Source organism: Engystomops pustulosus, chromosome 2 (assembly GCF_040894005.1).
Source record: "Engystomops pustulosus chromosome 2, aEngPut4.maternal, whole genome shotgun sequence".
Classification (NCBI taxonomy): Eukaryota; Metazoa; Chordata; class Amphibia; order Anura; family Leptodactylidae; genus Engystomops; species Engystomops pustulosus.
In genome coordinates, this window is record NC_092412.1 from 171705471 (window position 1) to 171724849 (window position 19379).

The following is a 19379-nucleotide window of genomic DNA, read 5'->3' on the forward strand; positions in this document are numbered from 1 at the left end:
GGAGGGTCAAAGAGGCTACTGGGGCCTGGAGTAGCCATGCCCAAGTAGCCTCTTTACTAAATTTTCATATCAGGGAATTAAGAGTTATTAAAATATTGCAGGAACTTGAGGATTAGCATCTAAAAGTGCTATCCTCACGTCCTATAGATGCACTTACCACCCGATCTACCTTTTATAGGGAGCTGGCAGCTTATGATGTTAAAGGCATTTCTGAATCAGGAATGTTGAATCCCCTTTTCAAGACGTGCCAATGTGTATGTTAAAGGGAATCTGTCACCAGCTGCACGGCTGTTAAACCCCCATACATACCTCTTGGGGTGTATTCATTGTTGTTTTGGCTTGTCCTTATAATGCTTCTGAGCCAGCTTTAGGCTAATATATCAACTTGTATTCATGGGCAGGTACCAGTCAGGGGGGTGGGGTTCGGGGTAGAGGAGTCAATCACTTACCCACCCTCCAGGCCACTGTGTCATGAAAACCTTGCCTACTGCTCTCCGTTGAGCGTCCCGCACCTCCCTATCCTCAGGCACTCTTGTTTGAAATCTTGCACATTGCGTATGGTGCCAATTTCCAATATAGTGTAAAGGGAACCACACCACTATAATCATCTCCTTCTCCCTTTAGGTCATATGAATGATAAGAGTATTAGTAGCTTAAATTAACTCTCAAAAATCAGGATAGGAGTAGTTGTCCTTTACAACACAACATCTAGAGTATATACCATATATTCAGGATAGGTTTAGTAGTACAAATGTATCGCCCATTTAGCCAGGGTAGGAGTAGTAGTAACAGCGTGCATCACCCATTTAGGCAGCGTAGGAGTAGTAGTACCAGCGTGCAATGACCATTTAGCCAGGGTAAGAGTAGTAGTACCAGCGTGCATTGCCCATTTAGCCAGGGTAGGAATAGTAGTACCAGCGTGCATTGCCCATTTAGCCAGGGTAGGAATAGTAGTACCAGCGTGCATTGCCCATTTAGCCAGGATAGGAGTAGTAGTACCATCGTGCATCGTCCATTTAGCCAGGGTTAGAAGTAGTAGTACCAGCATACATTGGCATTTAGCCAGGATATCTGTAGTAGTCAAAACATGAAAAAGTAGACAAAGTTAATGAGCTCAACAACAAGAGCTGCTACGCCAGTGCACAGAATATCTCAGTCGAAGTCAGCACATATAAGGTTATATGATGGTGCCCAGCACATAGCCAAACTCCTTCCAAAAAGCTTGAGAATTTAAGTCAAAGTTATTGGGGGGGACCAATGCCTGACCAGGCATGTGAACGGACGTGAGAGATCTCCCATATCCACCCTCACAATCCAATCCATGCTGACAATCTGAGCAAGGTAGTCATACCCTTGGTTGCAGGGATGCCTCTCACAAGCTCCCCAGTACTAGCCGTCTTGCTTTTCAAGCACCTTGGGACTGCCCGCGCCGGTCCTTGAGCCCAGCGCCTCCATCTTGGTCCTCCCTCGTGGCCCAGCAGCAGGCAGCTACAATTCAATACATTCCCCTCAGTGCTGCTAAAGAGTGTCGGAGCCCTCTGACTGCCTGGGGCTGTGGGAAAGTGATCCCTCGTGGTGGTGTGGTGAGGGACATGCCTGCTTCTGCCTTCTGAGATGCCTGAGGCCACCATCTTTGCCCTGCATCGTGACTTGTACTGGTCCCTACTATCAGGCAACTCCATCACAGTGTGTGCGTAGAGAAATACTGCCATATCCTGTTCTGCATACAAGCAAGACATTGGCTTGGCTCATTGGCCCCATCAATTGCGGCAGTCCGGACAGGAAACTCCTGCCTGTCACTGTATATCGCTTGATGCGGGCAGAAACTTACGCTCGAGCACTATTACTGCAGGTGGAGCAATGTGGCCAGAAGATAACCCCAGTGCACATCGCTCTATGGACCTAGATGCACGGCCGTATGATGGCGTCATCATGCGGCCGCGCATCCCTTCCTGTCCAGCAGCAACCAGAAGAAAGAAGACGCGGCAGCCAGAGGTGAGTACAGTATTTTTTTTTTATTTTTTTTTAAACAGCAGTAAAAAGATTGTGGCAGCCGGGGGCCCTAATACATGAAGTAAATAATTATGGGGGCAGCATAGGAAATAATTAATGGTGCGTGGGCATATGATTAATTATGAGGGGCAGTCTAGTAATTTATCGGGGGAGGGCAGCATATTCAATAACTAATGCAGAGGGGTGCCAATATATTTAATAATTAATTGACCCAATTAATTAATTGGGCCAATATATAAAATAGTTTACAAGGGTGGGGGCAGTATATTAATGGCAATGGCAATTTGCATATACTACAGAATGTTATAAAGAGTGATCAGCTTAATAGTAATTAATTGTAATGTCAATATTTGCCTAGAAAATGAACTTTTTCTCCTAAAACACATTTCAACTTAATTGCAGGCCTCCCTTAACGACTTGGCCTTTTTTAGTTTTTTCACTTCCATTTTTCACTCCCCACCTTCAAAAATCTATAACTTTTTTATTTTTCCACATAAAGAGCTCTGTTATGGCTTATTTTCTGCTTAACAAAATGCACTTCGTAGTGACGGTATTCGATATTCCATGGCGCGTACTGGGAAGCGGGAAAAAAATTCCAAATGCAGTGAAAATGGTGAAAAAACACATTTGCGACACTTTCTTGTGGGCTTGGATTTTACAGCTTTCACTGTGTGCCACAAATGACATGTCTAATTTATTCTTTGGGTCGGTAGGATCACGTGGATACCAAATTTGTATAGGTTTTATAATGTTTTCATACATTTAAAACAATTAAAACCTCCTGTACAAATTTTTTTTTTTTGATTTTGCCATCTTCTGGCGGCAATAACTTTTTCATACTTTGGTGTACGGAGCTGTGGGTGGTGTCATTTTTTGCGACTTTTGATGGCGTTTTCATTGCTATCATTTTTAGGACTGTGCGACCTTTTGATCACTTTTTATTAATTTTTTTATATTTTCCAAAATGGCAAAAAAATGTCATTTTTGACTTTGGACGCTATTTTCCGTTACGAGGTTAAACGCAGTGAAAAAACGTAATTATATTTTGATAGATCGGACATTTTCGGACGCGGCGATACCTAATGTGTTTATAATTTTTACTGTTTATTAATATTAATATCAGTTCTAGGGAAAGGGGGGTGATTTGAATTTTTAGGTTTTTTTATTAATTTTTTTTTTTTACTTTTTTTTACTTTTACTATTTTTTAGACTCCCTAGGGTACTTTAACCCTAGGTTGTCTGATCGATCCTACCATATACTGCCATACTGCAATATATCAGTATATGGGGATTTTACTCCTCATTCATTACAATGTGCTGATAGCACATTGTAATGCATGGGTTAAAACGAGACTGCTTCGAGCCTTCGTGAGACCCAAAGCTGTCATGGCAACGGATCAGCGCTCCCCGTGACGTCATCGGCGCCATCTTTTTGGAGCCTCCGGCAGCATTGTGCTACTGAGGACCAAAAAATTAAATACAATCTTTATTAAACAATTAATGAAATACACAACTGCATATCAATTAAAATGAATTAAAAATGCCAACAAAAGTGCATAACCCTACTCCATCCCCCACCCCTAACCACAAGTGTATAAGCAAATGGAAATAGTCTAAATACCAAGGTTTAAATGCCTGAATGACAATGGGTGTAAGTAGCAAAGGTAGGCAATATAATGCATGAACACCTGTATACAAGGTAATAATAGAATCCATAAAATGCCACCTGCCAAAGCTAACCAATGCTTCCAGTCAAATAGACATAATAAATAAACACATACAAATAAAGTGCAAGTGCTGAATGATATTGCTTATAATGATATGGTTAGAGCAAAGCTGGGTTAAACCTGGGCCTGGCCAAGCACCCAGGTATTCCCACAAGCAGACCCAAGCCACAATACACACCATACACTAAACAATGGTAGGGGTGGGAGGCTCCCCACGCGTATCGTCACTATTCATCGACTTCCTCAGGGGCATGAAGCCTCTAAGATGGATAGCTCACCTTATATGTGCTGTATCCAGGCCTTGAGCAATGATGTGCCGATCGTTCGTGACCGCAAGTGACGTGACGTTGAAGCGGAAGTGTGGCGCATGGGCACCCTCGGCCGAGCAAAGAATCTTTTGGCGCAGCTGGTCGCACGGTTGCTAGGCACAGGAAGTACAACAAAGCGGTGGGCATCATCCACTATTGAAATTTGCACAATAAAGTAACCAACCAGCATGGTCGGGTGGCCTGTAAGGTACATAGAAATTATATATAGTATATACCCAGTGAGCTATCAGATATCAACATCTAATAAATACATACAATAAATACAGTCATGTGTAAGAGCTATGCATACAGAGTAATCACATATTCATTGTATATACAAATTTCATACAATTTCTAAACAAAGCTACTGTAACCTAATGGGGTTGATACTCAGGAAGCAAGTCTAAGGTTTTCCTTGGTATTATAAATAGGCACAATGCATATAAATCATGCTCTATCATATACCAAGAGGTTAATTAGAGAAAAAGACTAAGTGCATGGTGGACCTAAGAGAATACAAAAAGATCCACACAGGTAAGAACAAAAAAAGTTCACACTCAAAGGGAAGTCCTTATGCATCCTGAATGCTCCAATTTTCCAGCGGGTCAGTCCAGATTCCAAATCATGCAATGCAATGCAAAATCCAAAATTACCACCGACATGGAAACTATGTATACACATAGCCCGCAGTAAAACCACTCTGTAGTGTGTATAGAATATGTGTGTATATAAAAAGTACCAAAGAAAACGTGATGAAGGTGCAAAAGCTATATACACAATATACTGTAGATATGTCTGTAAGTTACCTAATATGACACCTGGTAAAGGTGAATACCAGTGACCGTGCATGAAAATAAAACACCAACCAGTGCTACGGGGTCAGAAGGACCCAAGACTAAATGAGGCCAAACAAAGGCCATAAAGGGTGATAATAAGTACACTGAAATGTGCAATAGTTAAACATAATAATATGGGGCCCCCTATGTTTCTGAGATAAACATAGGACATAGCAACAAGAGAAAATAAAGAAAATATAATGAAAATACATACACGAAAAACAAGAGGGTGGGTAAATAGGCCGAATACTTACCCTCAGGATCGATAATGCTCTTGAAAATCTTATCTTTGCTTGTAAAAACCAGTAAAAAGGAGAAAGAGTCCCCAGTTCATAAATCCACTTAGCCTCCCGTCTCAATTCCGGTGTGATGCTACCGCCTCTGACATTGGTAAAAACTCTGTCAAGCCCTATAACCTTTAACACCTTTGGTTTGCTCCATGATGGAGTCTGAAATGTGTGGCCACAGAGGAGAGAGTCTTGCCTTGATGAAAATGAGATTGGGCATTGATAATACTGGATACATGCTGTTGAACCCTCTTCCTTAGTTGTTGGGTAGTTTATCCAACTTATAGTTTGTCACATGGGCAAATAAGGACATAAATCACGTTCTTAGTTTTGCAATTAATGAAGTGTCGTAGTAGATTAAGTTTTTGGTTCTTTGGATTTTCAAGTTGTGGTTGTCCATGCCCAGAAAGCATGATGGCGATTCCAAGATGTGCAGGAGGTTTATAACTTAGCTCTCCCTGCACATAGAACTTATGCCGACCCAATTCATCACGGAGCGATTCAAGGTGGCATTTATAATCAGTCTTCTCTCCGGGAAAGCCCTGGCCTGGGCTACTCCCCTTTGGGACAGAAACAATCCATTTACGGCTTCTCTCACGGCTTTTTTGTCTCATTTCAGGTCCGTATTTGAACAACCGGCTCATGCCTCCTCTGCTGATTTTGCCTTATTGAATTTGCATCAAGAGAATTCCTGTGTGGGAGAGTATGCGGTCCAGTTCCGTACCTTGGTGTTGGAACTTTCCTGGAACAACGTGGCCTTGTCTGCAGCTTTCAAGAAGGGTCTATCCTCTCAGGTTAGGGACGCTTGTGAGTGGTCTCATCTCCCTTGCCACCCGGATTGATGTGCAGTTCAGGGAGCGTGCCAAAGAGTCACGTTTTGAGCAACCTTCAGTCAGTCCACAACGCCATCCTCGCCTAGTTACTGCCTTCCAAAGACCATTCCAGCCTCCGGTCATACCACCTGCAGAGGATTCTATGGAAGTGGATCGAGCCAAATTGTCACCCCAGGAGCGTATCAGAAGACGCCAGGGTAACCTCTGCTTCTATTGCGCTAGTCCTGAGAATTTCCTTGGGTCTTGCCCTATCCGACCCCAACCTCTGGGAAACGCCAGTATGTAGGGTTTTTGGGAGAAGTGTCCCTAGGTGTAAGCAGTGCTTCTCCACGCCTGTTGATCCCCGCACTTCTCAGCGTTGGCACCGGCAACCAGACCCATGTCTCTGCCTTCTTGGACTCCGGCTCCCCGGGGAATTTCATGGATGCCGCACTGGTTGCCCAGTTTCACATTCCAGAGGTCCTTTTTCGACAAGCCACTGGTTATTTCCTCGGTTAGCTGACAAGTCCTCTCTGATCCGGTACAATACTGCACTGAGCCGATAACTATGCAAGTCGGTGCTCTGCACAAGGAGAATTTGTCCTTCCTAGTCCTGCCACGCTCTACTTCGTCTCTCCTGCTAGGTCTTCCATGGTTGCAGTGCCACGCACCAGTCCTTAATTGGAGGACGTGAGAAGTTCTCCATTGGGGTCCGGACTGTCAGTCTAGTTGCTTAGAAGTTCCTCACCCAGTGTCTGTCTTGCCATCTACCCTAGTCGATAAGCCTCTGATGAGTCTTCCAGCGTGCTACCGAGACTATGCCGACATTTTTCTGAAAAGCAAGCAGAGTAACTTCCTCCACACCGTCCCTATGACTGTTCCATTGACCGGTTACGTCTCCTCCATGAGAACGAGTATACCTGAGAACGGTGCCTGAGACCGAGGCTATGTCTGCCTATATAAAGGAAAATTTGCACAAGGGATTCATCCGGAAGTCTTCTTATCCCGCTGGTGCTGGCTTCTTCTTTGTATCCAACCTCTACCCTTTGCCTCACTGAGCTCTTTGACCGCCTACGGGGTACCAAATTTTTTTACCAAGCTGGATCTGCAAGGGGCATACAATCTCATCCGTATTCGGGAAGGCGACGAGTGGAAGATAGCTGTAAATACCCTTGATGGACATTTTGAGTATTTGGTAATGCCCTTTGGACTGCAATGCTCCAGCAGTTTTCCAAGAATTTGTTAACAACATCTTCAGAGACTTGCTCTACTCGTGTGTCATAGTCTACCTGGACGACATTTTGGTGTTTTCGCCAGACCTACAGTCTCACCAGACCCACGTCCAACAGGTTCTCAGGCGCTTAAGGACTAACTGTTTACATGCCAAACTCGAGAAATGTCTATTTCACCAGAGTAGGATTCCGTTTCTGTGATACGTCATTTCTGATAAGGGACTACAGATGGATCCTTCCAAGTTGGCAGCCATACTTCAGTGGCCTCCCCCAGTGGGGTTACATGCCATACAGAGATTTCAGGGCTCCACCAACTACAATTTATTTCCCACTGCTCCTCCCTTGTGGCTCCCATCGAGGCAGAGATGCTCTCTCATGCTTCAGATGTGGTTGGAGAAGATCCTGCTCCTAGTCATATTGTTCCTCCGGAACGGCTGGTTCTTGCTGCTCCGGTGGACCTCCGGCAGCTTCCACCAGGCAAGACGTATGTCCGACCTGCACTTCTGAAGAGAACTCTGACTTGGGGACATTGTTCCTGTGGGGGTGGACACCCTGGGGTGCAGCTTTCTGTAGCCTTCATTTCCCGTTACTATTGGTGGCCAGACCTGGCCAAAGATATGTGGGATTTTGTGGTTTCCTGCATTTCCTGTGCTTGTAATAAGCCATCACGCCTCAAACCTGCTGGTCTCCTGATGCCGTGGCTGATACCCAGTCGCCCGTGGACTCACGTGGCCATGGACCATATCACGGAACTTCCATCGTCCTCTGGGAATACTGTCATCTGGGTGGTAACCGACCGGTTCTCAAAAATGTCCCATTTTGTTCCATTGCCTGGTCTGCCGTCTGCTCCACGCCTTGCCAGCCTGTTCTTCATCCACATCTTTCGGCTGCATAGATTTCCGTTACACATCATTTCGGATCAAGGGGTTCAGTTTGTCTCCCGCTTCTGGCGATCTCTATGTAATCAGCTGCAGATGCAACTGGACTTTTCTTCTGCATACCATCCGAAGACTAATGGACAGATAGAGAGAGTCAACCAAACTCTAGGCTGCTACCTTTGCCATTTCATCTTGGCCCGCCAAGACGACTGGTCTGATTTATTGCCATGGGCGGAGTTCTCAAACAATTCCCTGAACTCTGAAACTTCTGGTTTTTCTCCCTTCTTCATCATTTATGGACAGCATCCACGTCCTCCTCTTCCTCTGCCTGTGCCCACAGATGTTCCTGCCGGTTGAAGATTCCTGGGTACAAGCTTGGCCCATGATTCTTGGGTCCTTCGAGGTTCTGTCTCGCATAAATCCGGTGTCCTACAAGGTGCGCCTTCCTTCCACCATGCGCATCCCAAACTCCTTCCATGTCTCCCTACTCAAGCCTGTTATCCTGAACCGCTTCTCCTGTCAAGTACCTCCTCCTGCTCAGGTGGCTGACTCCTCGGATTTTTATGAGGTGAAGGAGATCCTCAAAATTGAAGGGTAAGTGGTTCTTCTTGGTTGACTGGAAGGGGTTTGGGCTGGAGGAGAGATCCTAGGAGCCTGAAGACAACATCCTGGACCTACAGAGATTTCTACAGCCCAAGAGGAGGGGGAGGCCGAAGGGAAGGGGGGTACTGTCACGGGCTCACCCATCCTCCCCGGGGCTCGCAGGCACGGCCCCAGCGTAGCTCACCTCTCCCCGTGCCTGACTCCCTGCCGAGCTCCTTGCGCGCGCGGCCTAGGGGGCCGTCAGGAAGTTTAAAGGGCCAGTGCATCGCTAATTGGTGCGCTGGCTGATCACTTCCCCTTTAAAAGTCCAGCACCTTCCTTACTGCCTTGCCGGATCTTTGTGCCTCACAGCCTGAGAGAAAGCTCTTCTGCGATTTACCTGCATTTCAGTGTCTCCTGCGTTCCTGTGTCCCTCCGTGTTCCTGTGTACCAGTGTACCTCTGTGCTGCTGTCCTGTGTGCCGTGTTCCTGTACCCATCTGCTTGGACCTCCTGTTGCTGACCGCAGATTGGACTCTGACACTGCATCTCTGCCGCCTGCCCTGACCCTGTGCCTGGACTTTGACCACGAGATTGTCTGCCGTCTCTGTACCTCGACCTTGGCCGCCACTGCAGACAAGACACGCCTGTGGAACGACCTGGTGGTACCACGCCCCAGCTAATCCAACCCGCTTTGCGGCTGGCTCTGTTTAAAACCGGCTACCACTTAGACTCCGGTCCCAGGTAGTGGCTTGTGTCATCGTCTGCAGTGGTCCAGAGGATCCACAACCCTCAGGCCTGACAGCCAGACAGTGGAGGTGGTGGCAGCAGCAGGAGGTCAGAAAGTGTCACAATGACAGAATGTGGAGGTGGCAGCAGCAGCAGGAAGTCAGAAAGTGGCACAATGACAAATTATTTAGCTGGCAGCAACAAGGTAGGCCACAGAGTGGCACAATGACAGAGTGTGGAGGTGGGTGACAATTCCAGTCCCTGATAAAGATGGTGAGAGGCAGATGGAGCAAATGGCAGCAGATGTGTGACATCAGGCAGGTGGCAGCATCAGAATAGTGGCGGAGGCAGCTAGTTAGAAACCAGACTCATTTCTCAACGTTTGGGGGAGGCGTCATGGCTGATCTAATCTGAAGCATAAGGCATTTGTGTGTTGAAATCCTGGCCGATCCAAGCCTGATTCATCTTGACAAAGGTTAGTCTCTCCACATAATGGATGGACAAGCGGGTTCTCCCTGGGGTAAGGATGGCCTCCGCCGCACTGAACACTCACTCTGATGCCACAATAGTAGCCAGCCAGGACAGATTCTCTACTGGAAACTCCGCAAGTTGCGACCACACATCAAGTTTGGCTGCCCAGTAGTACAGGGGATCCCCTACCTGGTGTGGTACAGTGCTGTCCAAGTAGGCCACCACCTGCTGGTGCAGGGTCTGCTGGTGCCGCTGGTGGCGGCTACCCTCCTCACTAGGCGGGTGAAGGAAGCTGCTAATTAAGGACTCCAGACTTAAGCTGCTGCTGATGGAGCTGCTACTGCTTCTACCCCCACCCCCATCTCCCTACAGCAGCCATGGCAGTAGTACGTGAGCAATGACTGCCTGGAATCGCATGGTCAGACCTGACAGAGGATGGACAATGGCGCACATAGGCAGCAGCCAACTGTCTGCACAGTGTTTCTCTATAGTACACCAGTTGTTCCTCCCTCTCGGCAGCTGGAAAAAAGTCACCCATTTTTGACCTGTAGTGAGGGTCCAAGAGGGTGGAGAGCCGAAAGTCATCCCTATGGCGGATGTTGACTATTCGGCTGTCACTAGTTAGACAAATCAGTATGCTGCGGGCCATCTGCGCAAGTGACTGAGGGACTCCCGGCCTCCATCTCCACTGTATACTGCCACAGTGCTTCTAGGTCATCTGCCTCATCTTCTACCTCCTCTGGATGCTCCTGCTCCTCCTCTCCTGTCACCTAGTAGAAAAACCACTCATTTCACCAGACTCTGCTTGTTGTCTAATGTCCTCCTCCTCCTCCTCAGCCTCCACCAAACTCATGTGGCCATGAGACCCTACTTCTACAGTGCTCTGACCAGACAGATTTTGCAGCATCAGTTTCAGGACATGAAGCAGTGGAATGACGTTATTCATCCCACAGTCCTGGTGACTGACAAGTAACGTGGCCTCTTCAAAGGGCCTGAGCAAATGGCAGGTAGCATGCATGAGCTGCATGTGGTTGACAGTGGAGTACTCTTGTCCGCTTGCATTATCAGAAAATCATTAATGGCTTTTCTCTGTTCATATAGGCGGTCTAACATATGGAGGCTGGAATTCCTACGGATGGAAACATCACATATCAAAATATGTTGGGGTAGGCCGTTCTGCCTCTGCAACTCGAGGAGGGTGTGCTTGGCTTTGTAAGAATGGCTGATGTGCATGCACAGTTTTTTGGCCATTTTTAGAATGTCTTGCAGATGGGTGGAAGATTTCAGGAACCTGTTGACAACCAGATTGAACACTTGCGCCATGGAGGGTGTATGGACCATCCCTCCTCAGTGCAGTGTGGACACCATGTTCCTCCCATTGTCTGTCACCATGGTTCCGATTTGCAGTTGTCACAGAGAAAGCCACACATTGATTTCTTCTTGTATGACACAGAGCAGTTCCTGCCCTGTGTGACTTTGTTTGCCCAGGCAAACCAGGTGTAGAACTGTGTGACACCGCTGTGCCCTGCACATGTGGTAAAATGGAGCAGCACTGAGACTCGTGGAGGCTGAGGTGGTTGTGGAAAAGGAGGAGTTGGACATCGGCACAAGAGCAGCAGTTTGACCACGTGGAGGAGAAAGCGGCGTCTCCTGGTTAAGTTGTTGGTGTGGCTGGACAGGAAGCACATTCATCCATAGGGCCATAAAGGACATGTACTGGCCCTGACCATAGTTACAGCTCCACACTTCCGGGCTGCCGTGCACTTTGGAAGAAACCGATAAGCTCAAGGACTGGCCGACCTTCTGTTCTACATATTTGTGAAGGGCTAACACTGCCTTTTTGGAAAAGAAATTTTGGCTTGGAACTCTCCACCTCGGTTCAGCACAAGCCATTAGTTCCACGACTTGGAAAGGGAGGGACTGCAATACCAACAACTTGGACAGGAGCACGGTCAGCTTCTGCACCTTAGGATGGCTGGACCCATACAGTTGTCTCTTTGTAATCGCCTCTTTCAATGACTGCTGGCGCCACGCGAGGAGCAGGAGCATGTGGACCAGGAGATGATGTCAAAGACAAACAGCTCCCTTCGGCAGAGGAGCCTTGACTGGTTGAAATGGCATGTGTGTCACTAGGTGCTGCTGCTGGACCACCATATCTGAGACACGTTTCTCCCAAGCCATTAGATGGTGATGCTGCATGTGTTGAAGTAGGGCTGTGGTTCCAACGTTAGCTCCCTGGCCACGCTTTATTTTCTGCCCGCAGATTCTACATATACGCATGCTCGGCTCCTCTGGTGTCTTAATAAAAAACTGCCACACCGCCGAGGTGGTGATTTTAATGTCAACACTCTGCACTGAGTGACTACTAACGCCGCTGCCTCGCTGAACCCCTTTGTCACTGCTTACTTGGACCTGCAAAGCGGGGTTTGTACCCCACGGACGTCACCGTGGCAGCAAGGCTGCCACCCTGCTGACTCAAAGTAGCGACTTGCTGCCTGCTTCGCTGCCTGACTCTCAAGCTGACACCCTCTGCTCCCGATGATGATGATGAAGCCTTGGCTTCACCCAGCTCCCAAGTTTAATCGGCTACATCATCGTCGATTTGTGTTTCCCTGTCACTGCTATTATCCTTGAGGGTCTCAGTATGTACAGCCCGACTACTTGCAAATGCAACATAACCTTCCGTGCCACTCTCCACATCTCTACTTTCCCGCCTACTGCATGAAGCAGCAGATGTCTGCCCCACCTCTTCACTGCCAAGCAGCTGCTGACTGTCCTCAAAGAATTCATCCTCACTATAAAATGGGGTCTGTCTGAGGGAAATCAACAGGACAGAGGCTGGTTGAGGACAGGTGAGGGCCGCTGACCTGCTCCTGGCCATGCCAACTAAGGGTTGTATCTGACGAACCCACGGACTCTTTGCTGGGGTTGTCAGATGTAATTTGGGAGGAAGTAGAGGACCTACTCAACCAATCGACAAACTTTGGGTTGTTTATCAACACACTGCTGCTATATGACACCGGCAGTTCTGGCCTCACAGACTCACCCCTGCCATGACGTCCCCTTACTGTGCTGCTACCTGTGCCTGCTCTACCTGCCACCTCTCTGTCTGACATATTGGTTAATCAACTATATTTGATTTGACACGGATCTACTTTATCTACCAAAAAAACTTTAAATTTGGGGTATACAGAAGCTCAAGAACTGACACTCTGGAATAGGAGCAAAAATCACTGCAGCAACTATGTGCATTTTATGCAGATTTCCTGCTATTAACTTTAGCAACAAAAAAGACCAACAATTTGGAGTATACAGATCCCCCAAAATGGACACCCCGGAATTGGAGCAAAAATCACTGCAGCAACTTTGTGGATTTTACTCTGATTTCCTGTTATTAACTTTAGCCAAAACAAAGACCAGCAATTTGGGGTATACAGATCCCCCAAAATGGACACCCTGGACCTGGAGCAAAAATCACTGCAGCGACTATGTGGATTTTAAACAGATTTCTTACTATTAACTTCAGCAACAAAAAAGACCAGCAATTTGGGGTATACAGATACCCAAAACCGGACACCCTGGAATTGGAGCAAATATCACTACAGCACAGTACAGTACAGTGAAATGCTGAGATTGGAAATGGCTGCCTGTTTTTATAGTGCTGTGACATCACATAAGCCTGCTGGTCGCAGAATGGCTTACAGGTCTGTACATGTCATCGAGGGTGTTCCTCTTTTCTTCCCAGAATTCTCATGTAAAACGTTGTGCTTGCGCCCATTTACCTAATAAAGTGGGGAAAAAAAAACTTTGTTCCCACGAATCACCGTAAAATTTGGATTTGTGACAAATCAAATTTTTCCTGAAATTCAAAAAAGACTTTCGATTCATTAGAATCGATTTGGCCATCTCTAGTGGCGAACCTATGGCACGGGTGCCAGAGCGGGCACTTAGGGTCTTTTATTTTGGCACCCAGGCCGTCAACCCAGGACAGAGTTCACCAGACAGGACTCAAAGAATCTTCCTCTAGGACTAGGCAACTGAAGATATGCTGCTCTCACCTCTAAAGCAATATCATTGGCTTCTTGGGACTCCAGAAAGAGTAAGAAAGGGCTGGTTTATCTTTTGAGTTTCTCCTACTGGTCCTGTGTTACTTCCTATATAGGGGAACCCTGTAGAGAAGATGCGCCGAGAGTCCATATTTTCCCTTCTTCTTTCAACTGTATTTGTGTCCTTAAGAGGCTGATACGATTGAAGGTTGTGAAAGAGTTACTTTGCAATGAGTTACTTCTTAAAATGCTGTGTTGGCACTTTGTGATAAATAATTGAGTTTCGGTTGTAGTTTTGGCACTCGTTCTCTAAAAGTTTCACCATCAGTGTAATAGGATATATACAGCTGGTTTCAAGTTAATATAATAGTTAAACTGGGATACAAGTTAATATACTAGAATATATAGAGCTGGGTTCAGAGGGACTATATCAAACACAACTGTGACGTACAACCAGGAATGAATAAGATCTGGGCAACCCCAAAAGATATGACACCAGGAGGCATCTAAACCTCCACATCTTCAGCACATATTAGGAACTAAAGGATACAATGGGGAAGATTTATCAAGCTGTCTGAAAGTGAATATTCCTAGTTCCTTGGCAACCAATCACAGCTCCCCTTTAAAATATTAATGAGCACTGGTAAAATGAAAGCTGAGCTGTGATTGGTTGCCATGGGCAACTAGAAATATTCTGACTTTCAGACAGCTTGATAAATCTGCCCCAATGTATGTAAAACTTGGGCGTATAATACTAGTTTATCAAAAATTTCGAATGGTTTTCTTTCAACAGAGTGATAATAGAAGCTCTTGCCCATATAATCATTGGCCATTCTTTTGGTGAGAATTGTTTACCCAACCATGATTCAAAGCAATCCATAAGAGATACTAGTTCGAGTATTGGAGAGCAGGCTCTTGGTAGGGGTCTCTGAGAGCATAAGAGTTCAAAGGGGGGCACATGGGCAGGGACTGAACCTTACAGGCAGGTTATACTGTGCTTAATATGACATTAAATAAATTCCGATCCAGCAACGCAAGGATGTTTGTCCACAAACTCATTCAAAATGAAAAATCCATGTGTTAAAGCAGGAGTCAGAAACCTTTTTGGCTGAGAGAGCCATGAACGCCACATATTTTAAAATGTTATTCCGTAAGAGCCGTACCACGTGCACATGCCCCCCAGTTGATAGGTAGTCCCAGTGTCACGGGTGCCCCTGCGATCTAGGTCTCAGATGGCAGGCACGGGCCCTTCTCCGTGGCAGCACCCCTTTCTGTGCTCACTTAACTCAGCACTTTCCAGCTCCCGTACCGGCTGGCCAGCCCGTGGCAGCACTTGCGGATTTAAAGGGCCAGTGTGCCGCTGATTGGCGCCCCCCCACTTCCCTGGTTTCTATAAAGACCAGTGGCTCACAGCATTCCCCATTGGATCTTAGTGCTTCTTGCCTATGAGGAAGCTTTCCACAGTGTTTCCTTCCTAAGTGTTGACCTCCCATTGTGACCCCGTACCTTTTCCTGATTCTGCTGATTTGCTGCCAGTCCTGACCTCTTGCTCCATCCCCGACCTCGCATCATTGCCGCCTGCCTGTTCCTGACCACTAGACTGCCTAGTGATCCTGTACCGTTGACAAGTCGCGCCTGTGGAATGACCTGGTTGTACCCCGCTGTAGACTGGCGGCCTCTGGTGAACACTGAGTGCCACTTAGATTCCGGTCCCAGGTGTCTGCTTACATCATTGCGGTGGTCCAGGGGGATCCCTATTCCAAATCCTGACACCCACCACATGCCTCCCAGTAGATAGGTAGTCCAAGCACATACCCCCAGTAGATAGGTAGCTACAGCACATACTCCCAGTAAATAGGAAGCCACAGCACATGCCCCCCAAGTATATAGGTAGCCACAGCCCATGCTTCCCAAGAGATAGGTAGTCACAGCACATGGCTCCCAGTAGATGGGGAGCCCCAGCACATACCCCCAGTAGATGGGGAGCCACAGCACATGCCCCCAAGTGGATAGGTAGCCATAGCACATGTCCCCCAGTATATAGGCAGCCACAGCATATCCCCCAAGTAGATAGGTAGCCACAGCACACGCCCCCAGTAGATAGGTAGCCACAGGACATACTACCAGTAGATAGTTAGTCACATCAAATACTCCCAGTAGATAGGTAGCCGCAGCACATACTCCCAGTAGATAGGTAGCCACAGCAAAAAAAAAAAAAGAATATTCACTTACCAGCGCTCCCTGCAGCCAGCTCCTCATCGCTCCCATGCTCTTCTCTTTGACCCAGGCTTAGACGATGGCAACAATGGAGCCTGGGTTGTACAAAGGAAGTAGGCAGCGGTAACATCGCTGTCCGTGTCCAGTGATCAGTCACACAGCAACCATCACTATTTATTAAAGATCTGTCTGAGAGCCAGATGCAGCCAACAAAAAAGCCATATCTGGCTCCCGAGCCCTAGGTTCCCTACCCCAGTGTTAAAGGCTCTAATAGTTCTCAAATGTGCCCTCTTGAGACCTATTTATCAATTTACATTCGGCATAAATTACGATCAATTTAATAATGATATAGTACAAATCGTTACTGATGCGTTGATGCTAGGTATGTGGAGTAGGATAACCTCAATTTCCCCCAAAATGGTATGGACTCCATAGTCCTGATTTCGTGGTCAACCTAGCAGTGCTTGAGATAAAGGCGGACATTCTTTTCCGGTGCTTTATTCCTGTAATGTAAAACGGAGGACTATGAGACTTTCGTCTCAACTAAACTGCGGAGCAGGGTTGCACAAGCCGCACGCACAGGCCACATGCAGCCTGTAAAGCCATGAGCTGCGGTTCACATACTGCTAACAATCAGCAATCAGTCCAATGAGCAATTTTTACAGCTGATGGAATCTGATTTTATGGGTCAAGATCAGAACCCAGAGCAGTGCACCTCCAGTAGAGAACCCAAGAGTGTAAAGTACTTGTTAGCTGTACTGTACTTCTCCTGGGTCCCCTCCTGCTCCTGGCGCAATTCTGCTTCGGGTCCTGATGCCGCGTGCATACAACCAGCATGGGACAGAGAAAAGCGGCACATGGAGGGAGGAGAAGAACCAAAAAAGCATGGATGGATTAACTCTGCCATGGGCCCTAGGCTATAAATATTATAGCATCTACAAGCACATAATTCAATATCAGTATTTGTCTGCTCTGGGGGTCTCCAGTATTATTATCTACTATGGGATCTCCAGTATTTTTCTGCTCTTGGTATTATTTGCTATGGGTCTCCAGTATTATTTGTCTACTCTTGGGTCTCCAATATTTTAGTCTGTTATGGGGTCTCCAGTATTATTATCCGCTATGGGGTGTCCAATATCAATATCTGCTATCGGGTGTCCAATATTAATATCTGTTTTGGGTTCTCCCACACACCCCCATAATGTTCATTGTCTTTGGCCTTATCACTAAGAGTAATGAAAATATACATACCATGTATACCTGAGTATTAGCTGAGGCACCTACTTTTACCTCAAAAATACCTGGGAAAACGTTTTGACTCGAGTATAAGCCTAGGCTCTTCTTTAATGTCTAGCAGCAGCCTCTCCTCTTTAACTGATAAGATAATACTTTATTAGTCCCACATTGGGGAAATACCCAACAATTACAGCAGCAGAGAGAGTACAGTACAAACAATGACAGAACATGGATAGGTGGTGTGCACAGGTTACTTCAGTTTGGGCCTTGTTGGATGAACAGCCTGTTTGCAGCTGAGAGGAATGACTTCTGATAATGCTCCTTTTCACACCTGGGGTGTGAAATGAAATGTCCAGCAGCCTTCCCCCCTTTAATGAAATGTTCACAGCAGAGCCCCCTTTAATGAAATATCCACAGCAGAGCCCCCTATAATGAAGTGTCTAGAACAGAGACCCCTTTGCTAATAAAATGTCCACAATAGAGCCCCCTTTAATGAAATGTTCAGAGCATGTTGGTTACTGATACGGCCCCTTAAAAGGGTTGTCCACTTTCAGCAAATAATTGATGTTGTTTGTGTAAGGAAAAGTTATACAGGTTTCCATATACTTTCTGTATTAATTCCTCACTGTTTCGTAGATCTCTGCTTGCTTCATAGAAAGCTTCTAAGTTTACTTCCTGTGGATATAATCTGTCCATGGTGATGAGATGGACATGCAGGTGCACGAGCCGTTATTATCACACACTCCTATTGCTCTCTGTGATAATAACGGCTCATGCACCTGCATGGCCGTCACATCACATGGACAGACTTTATGCACTGGAAGTAAATAGAGAAGCTTTCTATAGAAGTACAGCAAGCAGAGATCTAGAAAACCATGATGAATTGATACAGAAAGTATATTGAAAACTTGTATAACTTTTCATTAAACAAATAATATAAATTATTTAATGAAAGTGGCCTACCCTTTGAGCGCAATGATGTACGGCTCTTGGACCAATAAATGTTGTTCACCCCTGACCTAGTTCAGAAAAAGAAGAAACAGTTAAAGGAAGTGTCATCATTTTTATTATTATATGTTTGTGGATATCCATTTTATCACGACTTCAACGCCACCGAAATTGTCACCGACTAACAGCCCTGGGACAACCCCTTTAATAGCAAAGTGAAAGAAATAGAAGTTTAGTACCTGAGGATTCTGTGCAGATCCATACTATGATTTAGATCAGTCACTGGCCAATATGGTCTCTACAAATAATAGGAAATTGCTAACTCTACGTGAGCTATTTCCTATTACTGGTACGGACCTGGTCCTACTGGAGTATAGAGTGTAGTCAGTGTCACTGTGACTTAGCTAAATCAATACCATATATAACCACTAGGAGGCAAACATGCGTTACCAGTGATGGGAAATTATTACCTATCCACGGACTGTCTAGAGCTGTTACCTGTAGAGGTTCCATTCAAAAGCCACTTCGCAACAGAATTGTCTAAAATGGAGAAACTACGATAAAGAGCTATCAAGAAAAACTACACTCCAGACACATCCGTTCAGCTAAAGCCAAAGAAGCACAAAAACCTGACCACAAAGCCACGCCTCCAGTACAATTCCTCAGCCTTGCTCCTCCTATCCTAGTGACTGATCACATGGGTATGACATCATCAAAGGTCCTTGAGCGAACTCGTATGTAGTGTGTGCTGTCCTATTGGCAGGAGACTCCTGATGAGTGAGTATATTACAGAAAGTGATTAAATGTATGCGGTGCTGTGGTCATTGTTCTGGACGCCTCAGGGCGTTGTCTCGAGCAACGGAAGTGATGTACATGTAGCAGTTCCTGGAACTGTGCCTTGCGTGGAGGTTATGTTATATAAATGCTGCTGAATAATAGTTCTTAGCTCTTAAAGGAAACCTACCATCTCGGATCTACCTATTAAGGTAGGTCCGGTGGTAGGTTCAGCTTATAAATGCCATTGTAGCCCTTTTTACGGCTAAACCTTTAGTGGCCGC

The 19379-nt window shown here is 46.3% G+C and overlaps 1 protein-coding gene and 1 long non-coding RNA gene across 6 annotated transcripts in view; one reads left to right on the forward strand and one right to left on the reverse strand.

Annotated features, from left to right (window-relative positions):
- Nucleotides 1–520: 520 nt before the first annotated feature.
- On the reverse strand, nucleotides 521–18989 carry LOC140118876 (uncharacterized). Its single transcript, XR_011853276.1, has 3 exons — nucleotides 18820–18989; nucleotides 4019–4249; nucleotides 521–1071 (listed from the first exon to the last, which is right to left on the reverse strand). It is a non-coding gene; the product is annotated as an uncharacterized lncRNA (long non-coding RNA).
- Nucleotides 18939–19379, forward strand: part of PARL (presenilin associated rhomboid like) — a 155572-nt gene continuing 155131 nt past the window's right edge. For all 5 annotated transcript variants that reach the window (XR_011853275.1, XM_072137286.1, XM_072137287.1 and 2 more), the window contains exon 1: nucleotides 18939–19098. The gene's annotated coding sequence lies outside the window, so the exon portion shown is untranslated. The remainder of the gene's footprint in view (nucleotides 19099–19379) is intronic.